Below are 24,675 nucleotides of genomic sequence, written 5' to 3'. Positions count from 1 at the left end.
ACAAAATACACATTGTACAATGTCTATGGCGCATATATAATTTTAAAGAATATGTGTTTAGCACATAGTCACAAATTTATGAATGATTAATTAAAGTGTGATTTATAAAGCAATTCTTCAAACAGAGTATATTTCCCCATAGAAATAGTATTATGAATGCTGCTTAGGTTGTCATGACAGCCTTACAAACCCTGTTTAACGCAGACTGTAGCTGCAGCACCCTGCAAGTAAATAGATCCTGGGTTACAAAAGATTGAGGCACAAGGAATATGTCTGTTCACAGAGTAGCCTGGCAGGAGAAAAGGGACTTCCTGTTTCTGTATTCTTTTCACCAGATTCACCAGGGGAGTTGAACTGTTTGGGGCTTCAGTGATAATAGAGTAGAATCGACTCAGTAGCACTGTTTTTTTTTTTAAATGTCCCCAATCATGGCCCAGTGAAAATTTTGGTGGCTATTAAGGGGAAGTATCAAGTAAACTTTGGTGAAATGCAGTCTCCCTGTGAAAACGATTAATAGCTAATCGATAAGATACATTAGATTTATAGGACCGTATTGCCTAGGAAATGCTACAAAAAATTATAATTGCTGTTACAAAGTCTATTTTTATTTGTACCTTTTATTTTCATGCTTGTGTAGTGCACAGAATAGAGGACATGAAGTAGTTACCAGGAAACAAAACTAAGCAAAGTGCTGAGCCACTGCCACCAAGGAAGGCAATTAATGGGTAATGGGTAATAAAGGAAGTATGTGTAGTCTTTTTCTTTGTCTATTGGAGGTTTCCTGTCCACCCCAAAATGGAACCTAATCAGCTTTCTCTCTTCACTGAAGGGAGTAGAATACATCATCCTTCCCACTGTGGTCAGCAGGTTGAATGAAAGCAGAAGCCAAAGAAAACAGAATATTGATTGTGGGAAGCAAAGGGCACCAACCTTATGGAGCAGGGCTGTACGACTGAGTAAATTAAAAAAAAAAAAAAAAAAAAAACTACTTTAAGATAATAAGTAATAATGCAAGTATAAAGATCAATTAAATGAATCTCAAATCAATGCAATCTATATATCAATCTAGTCTACTTCTCTGATACCAACTACATGGAAGGAATTCAATTCCAATTAAAATGTATTCAATTCAACCGCAGTTCAATTGCACATACAGTAGTTCTTCTGATCCTAACCATCAGAACTAGGTCAGATGTCGCAAATTAAAAGGACACGGTCCTCCAGACCATCAAATCTGCCCAAGACCTCAGACATTAGCTGCAAGCTTGCGGCTCCCCTGATACACTCACTCTGGCCTATTAATTCACATCAGCTGGTTTAAAGAAAAAACACACATACACACAAAATTTTATTTCCAGTAATTATTTTAACCAATATAAATTATTCATCTTCAGTAATAATGGTATTTAATACTACATTTAATGGCTAAAATGGCAATAAATGAAAATAACAACTGTATTCACTGTGGTCTTGTCATAAGAAAAAAACATGTCTTTTCTTATACTAAGTATTGTATGTGTGCACTTTGCACTGGAAATCTTAGAGCTTTTTTTTTCTTTTTCTTTTATATACATTTATTCTCGTGGTGTTTGCTTTTTTACAACTTAGCTTCTCCAATTGAGCGATTCTGTTTTTACTACAATTTTCTAGTCTCATTAAAATCATTTGTTCATGCAGGTAAGTAATAATGGTTTTCAACCTCAACAAAATATAAATTTTCCTTCATTGCATTTGCGATAGGAGACTGACTGAATATTTTCTCATTCTTACATGAGCAGTCAGAATCTACTGTCGTTCTCAAACAATTTTTAAAAGTAGTCAACACTGATCTTCTATTCTGATTTTGAAAATTATCGTCTCTTGAAACAGATCTTAACTGCTTCTGTTTGAAACCTTCTGCTCCTAAAGAGATGTGTACCTGCTCACTGTCTTTCCCTTCTTTATTCTCACTCCTCCACATATAAATCTAGCCTGCTCACACTTTCCAGAAATGTCTACACATTTATAGTATAATAGTGAAAGAACAACGGACGAGGCAGAGACAAATATGAGAATTTTGGTATAGTGGCTCTCTTTTCAGCATAAGAGAATGCAGTCTTCCTAGAATGAGTTTTGTTTTACATGAAAAAAAAAAACTTAGTACATCTGATAAGTTAACAAAAATAAAACCCTCTGGTTACTTCAGATAAAGTAGCAAGAAAATAAACTGTTTCTATTTCCTCTTATTTTCAGGGAAGGCCTCAGGGGAATCATTTGACTTTACAACTTTATGATATGCTTAGAAGAATTTTCAGTACTTTATTTTCTTTCTAAAATTGTAAATCACAGTTAAGGAGGTAGAGCAACCAAACATAGCACACATGGAGAAAAAGCCGCTTAGATGTGTGTTATATTGATAGAGATAATATTTATATCTTAGAAAATCTTTAACTATTTGAGAATCTTGTCAGAAATCCCATACTGGGATATAAAATTATTTCGGCGGATTTCACCAAGTAGAACCAATTGTCCTTTGTTTCTTGTGGTGACCTTAGCAATAGCTAAGCCTGCTGATGCACAGCAAAGCTATGGTCTCGTAAGAAACGAAGTCAGACAAGAGATTCACCCGGAATCCAGCCAAGAGATCTGGGGTTCCCCTTTGGTGCAGAGGCATCAGTAGATCAGCCATTCTAGAAGCAAAGCTGCAAACTCTGTCAAGACATATAGAGAAATGATTGTGGCTGGGAAGCGGTTAAAGAGCTTGGCTGGTAACCAAAAGATTGGCATTTGGAATCCACCAGCTGCCCCTTAGAAAACCTATGGGGTAGTTCTACTCTGTCCTATAGGGTTGCTATGAGTTGGAATCAACTCGATGGCGATGGGTTTGGTTTTATATTTTTGTGGCTAACACACCAATATGCAGCTTTTATCTTTCCACAGTCATGCAAAGATTCATCATTCATTTCTGTCTTTTTGGAAATGCCCAGAAAATAGTGTTTGAAATCATCATCAGTAGCATGATAATATATACTGGTAACATGGTGTTAGATTTTGTATCAGGTAGTAAGATTTTTTTTTAGTAAGATAAATAGCTTCTCAAAGGACAGTCTCTCCTCAATGCTCCCCCTCCTAAAAATTTTACTTTCCATTCATCTCTTCTTTTCTGTACTTTACATAATCATGTTTGCATCCCATCTTCCCCGACATACGGCTTTTCTTTTTCCATTTAGGGAAAAAAGTGAAGAAAAATGTTTCTTTGAAAAATTTTTTTGCGCTTTCACTTTTTCTGTGTTGAGGCAGCTACCGATCCAGCTGTCAGCAGAGGCTGCCTGGTGCTTTAGAACGTGTGTCAGCAGAACGCATTTATCCTTGTGCCAGGGCAAATTAAATGAGAAGCCAGCTGGGTGGTTGCTAGTTCTGGTAAGGAGAGAGGAGTATACATCAGTGCATTTCTCATTCTATGGCTGCCCATCTATCCTTTTCCTTCCTTCCTTACTCCTTTTATAGGTTATCCTTTCACAGTGATGTCAAGGAAATTTGAACTAACAAATTATTATATTAATCGTGAGGTTCCAATGCTTCTGCTAACCTGCAAGAAAGAATTACAACTTACTTCCTCTTAACCCTTCATTACCCATTGCCATCAAGTCGATTCGACTCATAGTGACCCTACAGAACAGAGTAGAACTCCCCTATAGGGTTTCCAAGGAGCTCCTGGTGGATTCCAACTGCTGACCTTTTGGTTAGCAGCCGTAGCTCTTAACCACTACGCCAAGAGGGTTTCCTTCTTACCCCTAGACCAGTAATTTTCAGATTTTGATATGCTGTGGAAATCATTCGAAACACAAGTGACTCTAGTGTAGTAAAAACAGAATTTTCCAATCGGAGAAGCTAAGTGGTAAAAAAGCAAACATCAGAAGAATAAATGTATATAAAAGAAAATTAAAAAGAAATTCTCAAAGTGTGGTCCCTAGATTAGCATCCTCTGAGAACATGTCCAAAACGCAGATTTTTAGACCTACACCAGACCTATCGAATCAGGAGTTCTAGCGGCTGGACCCAGCAGTATACATTTTTTTAAAAGACCTCTAGGTGATTGTGATAAACCTAAATTTTCAGAACCCCTACCCTAGACCAAAGTTCAGCCTTGAAAGCAATGGACATTTAGATAACAGTATTTTAAAAAATGTATATTGTTATGAGTTGGAATTGACTTGACGGCAATGGCTTTTTTGTTGTTGTTGTTGTTAATTCTAAAAAAACCAGTTACCATGAGTCAACTCCAGCTCATGACGACCCATGTGTGTCAGAGTAGAACTGTGCTCTGTAGGGTTTTCAATGGCTGATTTTTTGGAAGTAGATTGCCTAGGTCTTACTTCCAAGGTGCCTCTGGGTGGACCTTAACTTCTAACCTTTCAGTTAGCAGCCGAATGCATTAACTATTTGCACCACCCAGGGACTAATACTATTTTAGAATTTTTTTTTATTCTGATTGATGAATCAGCAATGTCTTCCTTTTCCTCCGTATTATTGTCAATTACATAGTAAGATATATTTGTGTACCAGGCAAGAGTCTAAGAACTTTGCAAGTATCAAATTATGCAATTCTTACAACATTTGAGGTAGGTACTGCTATACTGTAGGAGAGAAAAGTAAGGTGGCGAGAGATAAAGTAATTTTCCCAAGAAGACACATCCATAAAGTGGCTGAGCCTGCGTGAATAACTGTTACATTATATATGGGAAGACTCTCAGCTCCTGATTAGTTCTTTAATGTCTTAAAACTTTATTTTGTTTTGAACCACTTGTTTTTCTTTGTGACCTCGATTTTTCTTCCTATTTCCCTAATGCCCTTTTTGCATTTGTTTATATAATTTTTGTTTGTTTCTTGGGGAAAAAAAAAACACCATTTTATATCATTTCTGTTTATGAAAGACTTGTATGATTTTTCTGGTTTTAATCAGTTGGAGAAAGTAATTGGGAAAAAAAAAAAACTGCCCTTTCAATCACACAGGATGTTTTGAGTCCACTGCTTTAACTAAGTTGAGATATTTGGATAAGTAACGAGAGGTGAACATATTTCATTTTCAAATTTTCCAAGGCAACATTAGCAGCTTCCTCTGTTTCTTTGGAGAAAGATGAATTTGACTATTTGAAGGAAAATATCCACCAGATTTAATCCTTTTCCCAGGATTTGTTTTTCATATTATTTATCACATTGATAGGATTGTACATATTGTGATTTTGGCAAGGTCTTATATTAAAGGGCCAGAAGGCTAATCTTTTGATACCTGTGTCATAAAAGGAGGAGAAATTCAAGCTGTCAGGTGTCAGAAAAAGTTTACACCTTATAAATTCTTGGCCCAGCTTTGTAAACCTAGTGCTTTTGAATAAACTTTCAGTTTTCACCTTTATGATTAAGAATGTGGCGGTTTCTCACCCCACAGTCTACATTTTCTCAGAAAAAGAGAGGATGAGAACAAAGGGGAGTAGGAGAAGAATATTCTTTCATCTTAAACTGAGTACATAATAATTATGGGATATATTGAAAGAGTAAAGCTGATCAGATAGCATTCAATAATTCAGTTAGATAGCTTAATAGGACTTATTTCTCCTTTTTTTTTTTTCAGACAAGATTGAGGGTGGAGAAATTTATTCGTAGGGCTGGTTGAAGTTTAATAAGATTATTGATCTAGGGATCTATATTTTCAACTTCTCTCACTTTGTCCTGTAAGTTTTAATTATTTTTACCTCTGGGCACAAATAAGTACCTACTGGGCAGTGTTGGAGAGCCCTTGTGGCAAAGTGGTTAAAGCCATTGATTGCTAACCGAAAGGTCAGCTGTTTGAACCACCAGCTGCTCTGTCAGAGAAAGATGTGGCCGCCTGTTTCCATAGAGATTTACAGCCTTGAAAATCCTATGGGGTCACTATGAGTCGGAATCCACTGACTGCAGTGGGTTTTTTTTCGTTTGGGCAGTGGTAGTGTTCGGGACTAAGCTGCTTGGAGGACCCACATTTTGGGCAGATCCTCAGGTATTCACTACTCTCGCCCGTGTTCAGTCCCATGGAGCTCATGACAAGCCCCACGTGAGTCCCAGTATAGTTGAAAGCACGAGTCCTGGAAGGTATATTGTCTTGGGTGCGATCCTGATTCTGACAACTACTCACTTTATGGCTTCAGAAAAATTACTTAACCCCTCAAATATTAGTTGTTCCCATCTATAAAAATAGAAATATCAGCTTTCTAAAGTTGTTAGGAAGAATTTATGATTACCAGTAACAGCCGCAGAAACGACGACAGCAGAAGCTAGACCCACTTCTGCAATGCTGGGTACAATATTAACTCAGTGAATATGAGCAGGTTTTCCTCTTTGACTTCCCAAACTGCTAGCTTAAGAATTGCTCCAGATACTCAGCCGCATCAGAGAAAGTTTTCTAAACAATCTTCTATTAACGAACTATCTGAACATCTGAATATAAAACCAAATAAAAAACCAAACCCCATTGCTGTCAAGTCAACTCCAGCTCACAGCAACCCTTTAGGATGGAGTAGAACTGCCCCATAGGGCTTCCAAGGAGGGGCTGGTGTATTTCAGCTGCTGACCTTTTGGTTAGCAGCCAAGCTCTTAACCACCGCACTACCAGGACTCTACTCTGAATACAGTAAGATTAAAAATTTACCCCCAGATACGTGTTTTTCAAAACTCTGCTAACTTCACATGGGAGTCCTGCAAATGTCTCAAAGGACAGAATTTGGCCTTAAATCATGAAAAACTGGGGGTCTGTACTCCTTTAAATATGCTTTAGTGTAACATTGGCTGCGCTTTGGTCTAGATCCATACCCCCCAAGGCAAGGTAGGCTATATGCCTAACCTCAGTGAATGCTAATGGCCAGAGGCCTGCACATTGTTAGGAGTTCTAAGCAAGCTTTGTACGTAAAACTTTTCATGATGCTATCAAGGTTTCATCAGTAGTTGAACAATCTGGTTTTTATCAGTTCAGATACACAGCTTATCTGTAGACAGCCAGGAACTGAGCGGAATATCTCCTGGAAAAAAATTATACTTTCAGATTGTTTCTCTCTTGGAAAACAAAAAAACAACAGGAGTTAGTAATCCATGGCCGAGGAATACAAACACTAGAGGATCAGCCATGTTGGGGAGAAGAAAGAATATTCCGTCTTTTGCCTGCTTTAACTTATTGCAAATTGGTACTTGATAAATTTGAGTGTGGGACAGACTTTTAACGGAAAGCATTTTAAATTCAAAATGATAAAAAAAAAAAAGTTTAAAAATTCTTTTCCCATGCATTTGACTAGTTGTTCTCCTATTGTTTTGAAGTGTTAGATGTTAGAGATTACCACACATCTTCAAGTGCAGAGGATAGCAAATTAGCTTACTTAGATCAGCCAAAAAATCAGCTATGCACCCTGATGACCCACATCTGTTCTCTCCTTTGAGCCAACTCCGCATAATGTGAATGAGTCAGAGAAAAACACGCGGGTTCAGTCAGCAGCAGCTCTTTTTCTTCATTTTAGGAATGACTGGGACTTAGAGCTGAAAATGGCTTAAAAACATGAATCTAGTCCTTTCCCTGCCTGAAGGCAAGCACATGGTAGACGGTGTTTCATCATGAACCATCTCCCAGAAAAGAAATTTTACAACTTTCTTGAACACATTCGAGTGTCTAGAACCCACGCATTGCAATTTGTCCATGCTGTCCTTTACCACTGTATCTAGAAGTCTACAGGTAAAACTTGCACTCTATTTAACTTTCCTCAGCTCTTAGCTGAAAGGGACAACCACTCTTAGTTCCTCATGCTTTACTAATGTCACTAGCTATGGAGTCTCAGATAGCATGGTGTTTTAAAAATCATGGTGGCATACTTGTGTTGAAGGAATATGACTTATTTTGACAGAATTATTTATCTCTTTACAAGAACACATAGTGTCCACCTATGTGGCCTCCTTACATGCCCATGGAAGTGCCTTTATACTTATGAGTGTGTAGAAAGAAGAAGTACACAGAGGAGAACAGAGACTTTGCATTTCTCCAGCTCCCTGGAAACTAATGGAACACTTCACTGGTGTTTGTGCTCCTTGATGTGACGCAATCCCACAGTGTAGGAGCTTTGCAGCCTAGGGAAGGAAGGCCTCTGATACCTTCCTTAAGAGCAGAAGGCAATCCTGAAGTTATATGGCTGTTTTCTTGCCTAAGACACTCTTTTTTTTGAAGTAAGTTCCTAAATTTGTACAAAACAAACATACACATTCAAAATGATAAATGTGAAATAGTGGTACCTGTTTGGAGGTGAGAAGGTATGGTCTCAACTTCCTTTTCTGTGTCTTCTGCTTCCTGTATCTAATGTGGACCACAAGTAAATCATGGGAAGGACTAATGAAAAGTATAGTTTGAGGCCAGTGTACGAAGAAAAGTATTTGCTCAGATGAAGGTTCCATTCTCATGAGTAATTAACTGAAGCTTTCATTTCTTTGCCACTGGGGCCTAAAATCAAGTTACGTTGCGAGTATAAAATAACTCACCTATGTTTAATATAAAGAGACCGTGCTTCTGTTTTTACTTACTATAATGTCTAGATATAATTTTTGATAAAGTTATGTAAGTGAATTAGGGATTTTTTTTTCTAGTGTTATAAATTCAATTCAATCTTGAGCTAAACATGAATTTATTAGTTCATATGACCAAAAATTCCAGGTGGTCAGTATAATTTTAGGTATGGCTAATCCAGATGCTCAAACAATGCCCTTCAAAAATCTTTCTGTTTCTGTCTTGGCTTTGCTTTCTTCTGTGTGGGCTTCGTTCTCAGGAAAGAGCTTTTCATGAGTTAGAAAAATGATAACTGGTTGTCCCACACTCATATCCTCACGAAAGAGCTTTTTTCTTCATCAGTATTTTCAGTAGTAGTCCTGGAATTAGGTGTCATTGTCCTGACTTGAGTCACATACTCATCCCTGAACATCCCAATGGCTATAATCTTATATTTGCCCTAGCCTGGAAATACCCTGACTAGTTCAAGATGGTGATGATACTTTGCAGCCCGGATTGAATGAGAATCTGTCAGGTGAGAAAATCCTGGACAAAGAGACGTCCTAGGCTTTTATCCTTCCACCTGTGAGAAGGATTACATGGGTTCAGAAACTACTGCTCCTAGGTTGTAAGGAAAAAAAAAAAAAACTCTTAGCAAACCCTAACCACGAAAATAAAGTATTTTCCTGGATCCTGAAATTCTTTTTGCATTGTGCTTGCACCATCTCTCTTTTTTGGTACCCACGCCAAGGCTACAAAGCCTCACTTTATCTGTAGCTATGTTGCAGTACTCAGGAAATTTCCATTTAGTCTATATGGGGTTTTCCATGAGCAGCCTGGCTCTTGCATTCCATATCAGGTCAAACAGGTAATTAATTAGGCACAAGAAAATCAAAGTGCTCTTCAGAGACAAATGGAAACTTGGAAGAAAAGGACAGATAACTATGTCAGTGTGTTTTAAAAATACACTATTATCAAAGCCCACCTATTTTTGATAATTTTTTGTTTAACAAATGGGAAAACTGGATAATTTTCTAAGCATAAAGATATCAGTGAATGATTTGGGAATTTTTATTATAATGTATATAATTATTTACATAAATACTTATATAGCTGTTGTTTTTGTTTGGTGCCGTCGAGTCCTTCCGACTCATAGCGACCCTGTGTACAACAGAACAAAACACTGCCTGGCCCTGCGCCATCTTCACAATCATTATGTTTGAGCCCACTGTTGTAGCCACTGTGTCAGTCCATCTTGTTGAGGGTCATCCTGTTTTTCGCCGACCCTCTACTTTACCAAGCACGATGTCTCTTTCTTGGGACTTATTTGGCTGGAGGTAATTTGTTCTTTTTAGGTTTGAAACGGCATTTGCCTGTTTGACCTATGCCTATTGTGTCTACTGTAAAGTACTGTGATATGAAAAATCAGGTTTTGTGAATTGGTGGTTACTTTTGTAATCTAATGATTTGCATATCTTTGGAATTTTGTGTTAGATTTTAGGACTATGAAATCTTCCTCTCCATGCTTCCCTACATAAACGATGATTAGCATATATTTGCTTTACAGAGATGTCAAACTAACAGTGTTGTAAGAATTTATTGAAAATGTTATTAGATAACTCTTAAGATTTTTAAGAGACAACCTGGGATGTTATGAAATGAAGTTTTAGAATATATTTAAAGTCAGACATTGCTCAGTTTGGTAATTTTTTCTAAAGCAGTAAATATTAAAGACATTGAAAATAAACAGAAAAAAAATCATCCACACTTTCTAAGCATTAAGAGATGGGTTTTTTTTTTTTAAGGAAAGGAGAAAGAAAGCTTGGTGGTTCTCATGACGGTGAGATAATGCCCAGCGAAAGCCTATTCATTCATCAAGTGCAGGACGTATGCCCTTTCCACACTCGTTCACATCACTCCCACTTCCTGCATATTTTCAGCAAGGAATTTTGCTATCTGAATCAAGTCGCTGGTCTCCATATATTTCCTACGAGAGTTCCAGAACCAAAACCATTTGGCCAGTTACAACTTGGAATCAGTCCCAGGTCTTAGATTCTTTCATTTATTTATTTGGCTGTTTATTTGCCTATCTTTTTTTAAAAAAAATGACAGATGTATTCATTTATTCGCTGTTTTCTTTAAAAGTGTCTGTTCAAACCCTGTTGGCGTAGTGGTTAACCAAAAGATCTGCAGTTCGAATCCACCAGGCACTCCTTGGAAACTCTCCAGGGCAGTCCTACTCTGTCCTCTAGGGTCTCTATGAATAGGAATCAACTGGACAGCAACGGGGTACGGTTACCAGTTATTCCATTTGTGAAGTATCCTTAAAGAGAAATAGAATATGTAAAATATTCAGACAGAAATAAGCTCGGTTAAGAAAAAATGTGTAAGAGTTAAAATGTACCTGCTCTTGGCCTCTCTGGGTACCAGAATTTTGACTGCAATAATTTGCTAGTTTAGATATTTATTTGTGACAACACTTGGAAAGAACCTTTACTTAATTTAGGGAGAAAATGAAAGTATTAAGTTAAAGTGATTGAACACATGCTATGAAATGGAAAAGATAGTCATTTTATTGTGGTGTTAACAGAAGCGTAATGATACACAACAAGTGATGGTTCTGATATTAACTTCCTATTCTATCCTCATTTTAGATCCTTAACCTGTGAGGCTAAGAGGAATGTCTTTGTCCTAATCTATGCAAAGAGTCCCAGGATGATACAAATGATTAATGCACATGGCTGTTAACCAAAATGTTGGAGGTTCTAGACTATCTACACAGAGGTACCTTGGAAGAAAGACCTGGCAATCTACTTTGGAAAAATCAGCCATGTCCTTTTTTTTTTTAATTTTTATTGTGGTGAAATACATATAACGAAGAATCTACCGTTTCAACCATTTTAACATGTACAATTCAGTGACATTAATTAGTTTCACTGTGTTGTGCAACTATCACCACTATCCATCTAAATATTTTAAAAGATATTTTGTTTGTTGTGAGAATATACATAGCAAAACATACATCAATTCAACAATTTCTACATGTACAATTTGATGACATTGAATATACTCTTCGAGTTGTGCAATCAATTTCACCCTCCTTTTCCAATTTGTTCTCCTCCATAAACATAAGCTCACTGCCCTCTAAGTTTCCTAGCTAATCTTTCAAGTTGCTGTTGTTAATTTAATCCCATATAGATAGTTCTTAAAAGAGCATAATCCTCAAGGCAGACATTTTTTACTAGTTAAGCTAAACTGTTCTTTGATTGTGAAAAGACTACGGGGGCTATTTTTGGTTTATGGTTTAAAGATTATTTCAGGGCAGTAGTTTCAGGGTTTCATCCAGCCTCTCTGGCTCCAGGAAGTCTGGATTCCATGAGAATTTGAAATTCTGTTCTGTATTTTTCCCCTTTTGTTCAGGATTCTTCTATAGAATCTTCGATCAAAATATTCAGTAATGGTAGCGAAGCACCATCCAGTTCTTCCGGTCTCATGGCAAAGGAGGCAGTTGTTCATGGAGGCAGTAGCCACACTTTCCATTTCCTCCTCCTATTCCTGACTCTCCTTCAACTGTTGCTCCAGGCAAATAGAGACCAATTGTTGTATCGTGGATGGCTGCTTGCAAGCTACACAATGAACTGGGAGGTAGAACAGAAGCACTGAACATGTTATTAGGCCAAATAACTTGGATGTCCCGGGAAACCATAACCCTATACCTCCAAATCTAGGAACCAAATCTCATGAGGTATTTGTTTGTACATAATCAGCCTTAGCAGCTACTTTTTTTTTTCTCTTTGTCATTGTAAATGTACCTATCCCACAACTTTTGGAAAGTCAAGTTTTTACAGGTGTATAACTTATTTATGTTAATTAATTATTTACATATCAGCTTAATCAGATTAATTATATTAATCAGCTGTGCAACCCTACCTGTAATCACTGCCATTTGTTCATCACCGTAAACTGAAACTCAGTACTACATAAGCAATAACTCCCCCATTCCACCGTTCCTTCTGCCCCTGGTAACCACTAGTAAACTTGGTCTCTATACATTTGCTTGTTCTCGTGTTTTTATGTAAGTGAGGTCATACAATATTTGTCCTTTTGTGATTGACTTATTTTATTCATCATAATGTTTTCAAGCTCCATCTGTATTGCAGCATATATCAACTTACTGACGTATTTTTCTTAGTGGCTGAGTAGTGTTTCATCGTACATGTGTACCACATTTTGTTTATCCATTCATCCACTGATGGGCATTTAGGTTGTACTTTTGGCTATCATGAAGAGTGCTGCAATGAACATTGGAGTTTAAGCTTTGTTTGATTCTCTGCTTCAAGTCTTTTGTATATATACCTAGGAGTGGAATTTCTGGTTCATATGGTAATTCTATTTTTGGTTTTGTGAGGAAATGCCACACAATTTTCCACAACTGCTGTACCATTTTGCATTCCCACCAGCAATGGATAAGAGTTTCAGTTTCCCCACATCCTTGCCAATATTTGTCATTTTGCATTTGTTTTTTGTATCTCTCTGATGGCTAATGACGTTGAGCATCTTTCATGTGTTTGGTGGCTATTTGAATGTCCTTTTTGGTGAAACATCTTTTCAAGTCTTTTGCCCACTTTATGATTGGGTTTTTTTTTGTTGCTGTTGTTATCAAAATCATATATAATATGGTTGTTAGATTCTTATCAGATATATAGTTTCCAAACATATTCTCCTAGTCAGTAGCTTATCTTTTCACTTTTGAGAAAGTCTTTTGATGAACATTTTTAATTTTTATGAAGTTCCATTTATTTATTTTGTCTTTGGCTGTTGTGTTTTTGTTATTATATTAGAGAATCCATTGTCAAAAGCTAGGCCCAACAGCCGTGCCTCTGCATTTTCTTCTACGATTTTTTTGGTTTTGATTTTCACATTTATGCCTTTAATACATTTTGAAATTGTTTTTGTGTATGGTATGAGGCTTGGATCCTGTTTCATTTTTCTGCATGCAGAAATCCAATTTTACCAACACCATTTATTGAAGAGACTCTTCCTGTCAAATGGACTTAGCACCCTTGTCAAAAATCAGTTGACCATAGATGTGTGGGTTTATTTTGGGACTTCCAATTCTATTCCATTTGTCTATGTGTATACTGTTGTACTAGGCTGTTTTGATCACTGTAGCTGTATAATACATTTTAAAATCAGGAAATGTGAGTCCTCCTATTTTGTTCTTCTCTTTTAGCATTGCTTTAGCTACTCAGGGCCTCTTACCATTCCATGTAAAGTTGAGAATTGGTTTTTCCATTTCTGTAAAGAAGGCTGTTGGAATTTTGCCCATGAGGCACCATATCTTATTCTCCCTTTTAGCTGGAGTAAGGTATATCTAGATGAACAATAACTTATCCAGCCCAATTCTTTGTTTTTGGCAAAGGGGGAAACTGAAGAGTTTTAAGAGGGAGATATGTAGAATAGATTGGGACAGATAAGGCCTGGAGACCAGCTAATTAAAAAAACAATTGAAGATATTCAGGCAGGAGATGATAAAGAGTTTAACTAAGAGTGACAGTAGGAATGGAAAGAAATGTATTGGGACATAGTTCACCTTGGAAAGAAAGTATCCATAGGGCTTGGCTAGTAGAGATGAAGAAAAATTAAGTGAAAACACCAGAAAATTTAGGAAACATAAAATCACAATTGAATGAGATCAGATAATATTTATTCAGGCAAAATATAATAAGCCTATTCTTTGAGGGCTGAGGGGGTCCTCTGGGAATGCAATTTTTTGGTTTATGGTCTACTTGAGGAGAATTGAAAGGGTTATATAATTGCACAGCTTTACATTTAAATTTGTGAGGACATACAATGTCTTGAGAAGTATATTTTAAGAGTAGTCTCTCTGATAATGTACATTAATATTAAAATACTTTAACATTAATGTTGCACATGGAAATAAAAACATGACATTTGCAGTACAAAAGACACTTGTCTTTTCTGTACGGTATTCTGCAGCGTGCTTAGAGCATTAAAGCAACATCTGGACAATACTTGCTTTATTAAACCAATTAGGTAAGCAAACATTGAGTGTGATGGCATTCTAACAGCCAAAAAGCATATTTCAAAATAAAACAAAAAGGCACTTCTTGTTTTAAGGTAAACATTTTCAGGATGAACGCTTATTTCAAACATTGCGATGGAACTATTTACCCAATAGGGTGCAGCCATCTGAAATCTTTTGCAAGTTGTTTCATAGTTGGCTACTGTGTCACAGCCTTATACTGAGGCTGTTGGTCTTTGGGAAGCCATTGAAGCAAATACTTTGGTCAAATACTTTTTTGAGGCAACAGCCAGTTTTTTTTTTTTTCAAAAGCAAAAATGACATATGGGTGGAACAATTGATGTACTAAACACACTGCAGTCTGTGGCTTCTTTTCCCTGAAATTTGAATAAATCAACCTGTCTAGTGTATTTATGGTTAATTACTAGAGGCTTTGCAAGTGGTGAGGTTAATTGCTATGTTTTCATACCGTTAATTCCCTTCACAAAGAGCTGCACTGGTTGGTTTACCACATCCACCAATCAGTCCCAACCAGCCAGCTAGCACAGGAACCAAGTGAGGAAGAGACAATCACTTACTAGATGTTTCAGATTATTTTTATTCTCAGGGCTTTTTAAAGGATGATAGAAACTAGTTTTCTTCTCTTTCTTTCTAGAAGAGTTTGAGGTTGTCACTTATAAACAGTTTTTGGGTTCCTAATGACTTTAATGACTAAGAAACACGGTTCTTAGTTTCAGACTTTGTGGGGTGTTTTTTTTTTTTTTCTCCAACTCCTTTTTTAGAGGTGAAAATTTGACTGTACAAGCTGGTTTGATAATTCTGAGTGACTTGAGTGATGAGATTAAGCACAAAGTCAGTTTCTCTCTGAATGCTTCCTCATTGACTTCTCCTTGGAAATGTCACTGAAAATCTCCTCCAAAGCTCCCTTCTTTGATTCTGAAAATTAATTTCATAAATCTTTGCTTGTCTCCCCAGAAATATTTGATGTGTAGAATAAGAGATTGAGATTTTTGTGAGGGTTTTATGGTAAAGCAGAAAAGTATTACATTTTACGGGATATACAACTTGAGTCACATGTATATTTTGTGAATTTATTGGCTACCATTCTCTGGTAAAACAGGAACAATGTTGGCAGTAAGTCAGTAGTCAGGAGACCTAGAGGCCTGGCTCCGCTTCTTTGTAATTTTAACTGTCTATACCTCTAATTTGGTTCTCAATTTCCTTGAAGTAAATAAATTGATATCTTTCTTCATTGTTGCTAAAGCTTATATTATTTTAAGTGATGTATATTGGAATGTCAAGGTAAGGACTAAGAATTAATCCCTTTTCCATAGTGACCTGTTTAAAGTCACCATGCACTCTTAGTAAAAATATCTGGCAAAAAGTAGTGCTAGCCTGTGGTTTCTTTTCTTTTTCCTAAAGCCCAGTAGAATTTCCCTGGCTGAGGGGTGTTTCAAAGTCCTGCTGCTTTACTCCCCTACCCCAACTGAGTTGTTTTTTGAATTGGAAAACAACTTTATTCATTTATGCACAAATCCTTCTCTCATTATAAAACCAAAAAAAAAAAAAAACCCCAACCAAACAAACAAACCCCTTCCTGACTCATAGTGACTTATAAGACAGGGTAACACTGCCCTACACGAGCAGTTGGGGGATTCGAACTGCTAACTTTTTGGTTACCAAGCTCTTAACCACTGCACCCCTGAGGAGTTTCTCATTAAGATGGTTGTTTATTTACGTTTGCAATCACTGTCACCTCTGAGTACTGATATTAAAAAAAAAAAAAAAAAAGCCCACTGCCATCAAGTTGATTCTGACTCATAGCGACCCTATAGGACAGAGTAGAACGGCCCCATAGAGTTTCCAAGGAGCACCTGGTGGATTTGAACGGCCAACCTTCCTTTTGGTTAGCAGTCGTAGCACTTATCCACTATGCCACCAGGGTTTCCCAAGCACTGATATCTTCTGAAAATTCAACAAAATGAGGAGTATTCAATAGTTAAATAAACAAAGTAGGAATAAAGGAGAAGATGGGACAAAAGAGAAGGTGTGTCGCTGAGGTTAATTTCAACACCTAGGATGACCCTGGCACATTAGGTATAAATTCATAGGTTTGTTTATCCTGGAGGATCCCATGCCTGTAACATTAAACTTTTTTTTATATCAGTGTAATTATGACGATGATAATGACAAATTCTCAGTTGCACCCAAAAACCTTTATACTGTTGTAAAAAAAAATTGTTTTCTAATTCAGCAGTTTGTATAAATTTCCTTACAAATAATGGTACACGTTTTCCAAAAAAGGAAAATATATACCTATAAAATTTCATAGGGAACCAATGCCACTGAACAACTTGTGTAGAAATTGCTGAATGGGAACCTAAACTGCTGTATAAACCTTTACTGGAAACACAATAAAATATTAGTAAGAAAAAATGTCAGAGGAAACATTTCTAACAAAAGCAGGCATTAAAACATTTGCTAAAAGCAAGCTGCCAAATGACCGCCAACAACAAAAGAATTGCAAACTTATCTACTCGATCGTATAGGTTTTGGTGTAGAATGGTGAGGTAAAGACTTACGCTGGTTAATATATATAACCTGAAGACTAACAGCAGGTTGATGTCTTCCTCTTTCCTGAAATTTTCTGAGTCTTTTTGGTTCATTGTTCTTGTGATATTTTAATTGTGGAATCATAAGAGAATCTCCTCAGACCACAAAAAAAGGAAGCTTTTCTCCTGCTCCAATTGCTTTAGTGTTTTGGATGTTTAATACCTTTGATAAAGAATAGTGAGAATTGTTTAGTCAAACTCTGACTATAAGTGGTAATGCTAACTAAATTATTAAAAATCTCCTTTAGGCATTACATATTTTTAAACTTAAAGAAAGCACACAAATAATATGTAAATATACTTGCGATGGTTAAGTGCTTGGCTGCTAACCAAAAGGCTGGCAGTTTGAACCCACCATCCGCTCCATGGGAGAAAGATATTGCCATATCTGCTATGTCCTCTTCTGTAAAGATTACAGCCTTGGAAACCTTATGGGGTAGCCCTGGTGGTACAGCGGTTAAGAGCTCAGCTGCTAACCGAAAGGTCAGCAGTTTGAATCTACCAGGCATTCCTTGGAAATCCTATGGGGTCATTTTACTCTGTCCTATAGGGTCGCTATGAGTCAGAATCAACTCTACGGCAATGGGTTTTTTTTGTTTGTTTTTTTTATAGGGTTGTTATGAGTCAGGGTCAACTTGATGGCAACTGTTTTTTTTTTTTGGTTAAATAATCAAGCATCACAGAATTTGGTGGTGCTAAGGGGCTTTCAGAAAGAAAATGTTATTTGAGCAGTACCTGAAGGATAGCATATTTCGACAGGAAGAGGATGAAGGATTGCGTGAATAAAGATAAAGACTCTGAAAAGTAGAGTATAGAATTAAGGAACGAGAAGTCTTTTCATTTGGTTGGCTTGTAGGGTACATGAGAAGATGAAGTCAACCTTGGGATGTTTGCTTTACGCTAGCTTCTAAATGGCCTCACATTCCAGAATAAGCAATTTGAGTTTATTCTTTCAGAAATAGTTTATCACTGAAAGATGTTGAGCATGAGGGGAGGAGGATAATGAAAACTGTATTGAGAATCTGAAAGGATTTTACTCCACTGATGTTCTTCTAGGACAACTGTGAAATTATTCTTTCTAGGACAATTGTGAAATTTAAGGCACATGTTGAATGTGCATACAACAGAAATTTTCAGTTTATTGGCTAATAGTGAAGCAAAGAGTCATGTCAAGAAATAGTATACTACCAGGATCTAGAATCCTCAATGTATTTGTTCCCGGTCATCCATTTAGATCAAGAGTCCCTGGGTGGTACAAAAAATTAAGCACTCAGCTACTAGCAGAAAGGTCGGTGGTTTGAACTCACCCACAAGGGCCTCGGAAGAAAGACCTGGAGGTCTGCTTCTGAAAGGTCACAGCCTTGAAAACCCTACGAAGCACAGTTCTACCATGCAACACCTGGGGTGACTGTGAGTCTGAATTGACTCGATGGCAACCGACTTGGGTTTTTTTTTTTAAATATGTATGTGCATATTGGGAGCCCCTGAGTGGTACAAACAGTTAATGCACCTGGCTGCTAACTGAAAGGCAGGAAGTTTGAGCTCCTCAGAGGTGCCTCGGAAGAAAAGCCTGATGATCTTCTTACGAAAGTAGGTTTTCTGTTGAAAATTCTACCTGACATACCATGAGTTGGCATCAACTTGATGGTATCTGGAAAAATGTATACAGATCACTAAGCGATAGAATTTAGTACTGTTTTTAAATTTTATATAAATAAAATTTTAAAGTATACAGTAACAGTTGTGAAAGCTGGAGCCTGTGTAAAGTAGAAACCTGTCAGAGAAGGAAAACTCAAATATCTTCCACTAATAGAGAGTGATAGAAAAGTGGTAAGACTGCACCCTGTCAAAGACGGGAAACATGAGAGACCCAGAAAACAAGGCAGTTCCATCGAGTTTCAGCTTTCACTGTATATTCTTTTATAGCTGCCTTTTTTCACTCAATAATGTTTGTAAGATTCATCCATGTTTTTGTCTGTGGCTCTAGTTGATTCTTTTCTCATTGATGCAGTTCTGCATTGTATGAATATACTGCGATTTATTTATATAAGCTACTGTTGATGGGTTCTTTTCAGCTTGAGTCTATTATGAGCAATGTTAACATGAATATTTGAGTATATGTACCTGGGTTTCTCTACAGCATATACTTAGAAGTAAAAATGCTGAGTTATTAGGATAAGTATAGATAATACCCAACTGTTTCCAAAGTAGTTGTACCAATGAATTTGTTCTGGTAGTGTATTATCGTTGCCCTTGCTCCCCAAATTCACCAAAATTTGGTATTTTCAGACTAAGTTTTGCCAATCTCGTTATGGTTTTAATTTTCATTACCTGATTATTAATGAGATTTAACACGTTCTCATATGTTTTTCTTTTGCTATTTGCATTCCTTATTAAATTCAAGCATTTTTCTTAACTTATTTTTTCTTAATGGTTTTAAACATTCTTTATATATTCTGTATCCTAGTCCTTTGTTGTTTTTTGTATGTGTTGCACATGTCATCTAGAATATGTGACTTATATTTTTTACTTTCTTTATAAGTCATTTGATTAATGGTACCTTTGAAAGTTATTAAATTTATTATATTTTTCCTTAGTGGTTAGCATTTTTTTGTTTCTTGAGAAAGAGTGAATAAGGAAGACCAAAGAAGAATTGATGCCTTTGAATTATGGTGTTGGCAAAGAATATTGAATATACCATGGACTGCCAGAAGGACAAACAAATCTGTCTTAGAAGAAGTACAGCCAGAATGCTCAGTAGAAGCAAGGATAATGAGACTTTGTCTCACATACTTTGGACATGTTATCAGGAGGGATCAGTCCCTGAAGAAGGACCTTATGCTTGGTAAAATAGAGGGTCAGAGAAAAAGAGGAAGAGCCTCAATGAGATGGATTGACACAGTGGCTACAACAATCGGCTCAAGCATAAACAATGATTGTGATGATGGTGCAGGACGGGCAGTGTTTCATTCTGTTGTACATGTTGTTGTTGCTATTAGGTGCCACCGAGTCAGTTCTGACTCAAAGCAACCCTATGCACAACAGAATGAAACACTCCCTGGTCCTGCTCCATCCTTACAATCATTATGCTGAAGCCCATTGTTGCAGCCACTGTGTCAATCCACCCCGTTGAGGGTCTTCCTCTTTTCCACTGACCCTATACTTTACCAAGCATGATGTCCTTCTCCAGGGACTGATCCCTCTTGACAACATGACCAAAGTATGTAAGACACAGTCTCGCCATCCTTGCTTCTAAGGAACATTCTGGTTGTATTTCTTCCCAGACAGATTTGTTCATTCTTTTGGCAGTCTATGGTATATTCAGTATTCTTAGCCAACACCACAATTCAAAGGTGTCAATTCTTCTTCAGTCTTCCTTATTCATTGTCCACCTTTCAGATGCATTTGATGCGATTGAAAATACCATGGCTTGGGTCAGATGCACCTTAGTCTTCAAGGTGACATCTTTGCTGCTGTATGGCCACTATAAATTGGAAGCAACTCAGTGGCACCTAACAACAACAACTGAGGTCATTGTATTAGTTTTCTGTTTGCTGCTGTAAGAAATTACTACAAAATTAGTGGCTTAAATCAACACACATTTATTACTTACAGATCTGTAGATCAGAAGTCTGACACAGGTCTCACTGGACTAAAATCAATGTGTTGGTAAGGCTGTGTTCTTTTCAGGAGGCTCTAGGGGGGAGTCCATTTCCCTGTCTTGTCCAGCTACTAGAGGCTGTCTGCATTCCTTCACACGTGGCCCCTCCCTCCATTCTCAGAACCAGGAATTATATGGATTAGGTCCTCACATTGCATCATTCCAACCTCCTCTTCTGCCTCCCTCTTTCACTTTTAAGGATCTTCGTGATTACATTGAGCCCATCTAGATATTCCAGGATAATTTCCCTAATTTAAGGTCAGCCTATTAGCAATCTTAATTCCATTTGAAACATTAATTCCTTTTTGCTGTGTTACCTAGTCACAGGTTCCATGCATTAGGACGTGGATATCTTTAGGAGGCCACTATTCTGCCTACCAAGGAGCTATGGTGGTGCCGTGGTTAAGTGCTCAGGTGCTAACTGAAAGGTTAGCAGTTTGAACCCACATCTGTGGCAATCTGCTTCTGTGAAGATTTACAGCCTTGGAAACCCGATGGGGCAGTTCTATTCTGTCCTACAGGATCGCTTTGAGTCAGAATCAACTTGACTGCAATAGGTATTCTGCCTACCACTGTCATGAATACATGTATTTTTACTATGATCTTCTAAAATGTTCTTTGTCTTTCTTCTTATACTTATTTTTCATTCACTAGCATGTATTTATTGAACATCCCCTATATATATGTGGCATAATGCTAGGCATTGGGAATACCCGAGAATAAATAAGACATTCCATATTCTCAGTCTAGTGGGGAGGAAGACAGACAGTTAAACTGGAAATTACTATATAACATTGTTTTTTTTGTTAGCTGCCTTCCAGTCAGCCCTGACTTATGGCGTCCAAATGCACAATGGAACGAAACACAGCCTAGTCCTGCTCCATCCTGTGACCGGCTGCAGATTAAACCATTGTGATCCATAGGTTTTTCATTAGCTGATTTTTGGAATTAGAACACCAGGCCTTTCTTTCTACTCTGTTTTAGTCTGGAAGCTCTGCTGAACGCATTCAGCATCACGGCAATACGTAAGCCTCCGTTGACAAATGGGTGATGGCTATGCTTTGAGGTGCATTGGCCCAGAGTCAAACCTGGATCTCCTAGCAAAAATGTTGAGAATTCTAACACTAAACCACCACTTAATGGGTGAGTGAGAACACAAAAGACAAATGCTTCATCCATTCTTCCTGGTCATGGAAGAGTCGATGAAGGAGAATGTGTCTAATCTGAGATTTGAAATGTAAGTGGTTTTAACTAGTTGAGGAGCTCAATGCAGGAAGGAAGAAGGGATTCCAAACTGAAGAAAGAACATGTGCAAATGCTTAGAGGTGAGAATGAAGGGTTTTTGTGACATTGCAAGTGGTTAACTTTAACTAGTTGAAAGGTTCAATGCAGGAAGGAAGGAGTTCCAAACAGAAGGCAGAGCATGTGCAAATGCTTAGAGGTGAGAACGGAGGTTTTTTGTGACATTGCAAGTGGTTGACTATAGCTGAAAGGATGACTGAGGTGGGATAGAGTACTTTGAGTGGCCTGAGATGTGGCTGGATAGTTAAGCAGGAGCCAGATTTGGAGACTCTTGGGAAAGGGTTTGTACTTTACCCAAGATCAAGTGTAAATTTTTAAAGTTGTGTTAGCAAGAATATTTCCATTACGCTACAAAATTAGGCTCATTGAGATAGAAGACATCCAGAGATTCTGCCATAGAAACCAAAGCCATCTTATTGAAATGTAATTTTTGGGGGTGCAGTCTGAGTAGCAGCGGCACTATACTGGCAGAATATTCAAGAGCTGAAAATAAGTCACTTAGTCTTAAGCTAAATCCAGCCATTGTGTTTAATGACCTGCTAGCACTCCAAATTCCAGTACTAATAAAAGAGTATGAAGTGCTCTTCCCTTTGTTTCTTTACCCAGAACTCCCAGCACTTTAGAGAATCATCTCATAAAGTGCGTTTTAGAAAAGAGGAAATTGATTTTCTAGTTATATTTGCCTGCAGTTTTATCAAGTCAAGTTCTTATTTTCTTTTAAGAATAACTTTCAAGGGTAACTGGAATATAATGAATTAAGCAGTATTCAAGGTTGATGTAATACTTTAACAAAAAACGCTGTTAGTAGCAATAAATGCACACATTAAAAAAGAAGAAAGGGGTGAGTGCCAGCCCTCTCTGAGCCGAGCCAGTCAGGAGGCCTGGGATTCACCAGCAGCTGGCTGTGCAGCAGTGCATGATGGGTAATGAGTTGCTAGTCTTGCTGGCATCCATGCTTGTGATGACTTGAGAAAACAAGTCAATATCACAGCCGTCTCCTCATGACAGGACGAAGAAGTTGTTCCTGCTCCTCCTTCACCCCAGAATCTAAGCAAGACCCAGGGGAGGGGTTAAGCAGTCCTGCTACAGTTCAAGCAATAACAACAACAGGATGAAGTATGCATAGGAAGGAGACACATCAGTTGCTAATGGTGAAACAATATGGCGGAGGTGGAAGCATATACAGAAAGTGTCGGTCTTTAATTTTGTTTGAAAAATGTCAGAAACAAGAACTTGGACTCAAGGAGATCTGAATTGTAATCACTGCCTTGCTTCTGGCTTACTGAGTGGCCTAGAGGCGGAGCCAAGATGGCGGACTAGGCAGACACTACCTCGGATCCCTCTTACAACAAAGACACGGAAAAACAAGTGAATCGATCACATACATAACAATCTACGAACCCTGAACAACAAACACAGATTTAGAGACGGAGAACAAACTAATACCGGGAAGCAGCAATTGTTTCCAGAGCCTGAAGCCAGTGTACCAGTCAGGTACGGCACAAGCACAGAGACCTGCTCCACCCCCCTGAACTAACCCCGGGAGGGGGACCAGCCGGTTCCACGGGCGGCGTGGGACGCAGCCGGTAGGAGAAGTCCCCGGGAGGCAGTGACTGGTCTTGGAGCAGAAGGAGCAGCATCCGAGCCGGGGAACCGTCCCGCAGGGATTTGGACTGGACACAGGTACGCCATAAACACGGAGAGTTGCTCCACCCCCCTGAACTAACCCCGGGAAGGGGACCAGCCGGGTCGCGCGGGCGGCGTGGGACGCAGCCGGTAGGAGAAGTCCCCGGGAGGCAGCGACTGGTATTGGAGCGGGGAGAACAGCGTCCCAGTCGGGACACTCGGTCACGGCACAAGCACGGGGAGCTGCTCCACCCATCTGAACTAACCCCGGGAGGAGGCCCAACTGGTTCTCGGGCGTGGCACGGCCACGCGGCTGGAGGGACGAGAAGTCCCTGGGAGGCAGCGACTGATTTTGGAGTCGAGAGTGCACCGTCCCAGTAGGGGAGCCTTGACGCTGGGCGTGGGGCTGGAAGCGGTGGATCTGACCGTGACTCCAGCGGGCCAGACCCCCCGGGGGCAACCTCCACACAGCCAGCACACGTAGGCGACGCGCCCGCGGGAATCTCAGATATAATAGTCATTCCAAGCAAGACAAGCAACTCTGGCTATATTCTGAGGTGCTACTGTCCTATCTCTCTGTTCCCTCCCCCACCCTCCCCAGGCGGCTTCGTTAACATCTGAATAGCCTGAGCCAGAGGGAGAACTCTGATAGGGATCTGACTGCATTTTTTTTTTAGCTGATTTTCTGGAAAAACTAGTTTCCCAGTGATGGCTCGGAGACAACAATCCATATCAAACCACTTAAAGAAGCAGACCGGGACAGCTTCTCCAACCCCCCAAACAAAAGAATCAAAACCTTTCCCAAATGAAGATACAATCTTGGAATTATCAGATACAGAATATAAAAAACTAATTTACAGAATGCTTAATGATATCACAAATGAAATTAGGATAACTGCAG

The sequence above is a fragment of the Loxodonta africana genome, chromosome 4, assembly GCF_030014295.1.
Source record: "Loxodonta africana isolate mLoxAfr1 chromosome 4, mLoxAfr1.hap2, whole genome shotgun sequence".
NCBI classification, from domain to species: domain Eukaryota; kingdom Metazoa; phylum Chordata; class Mammalia; order Proboscidea; family Elephantidae; genus Loxodonta; species Loxodonta africana.
This window is presented reverse-complemented; position numbering follows the sequence as displayed.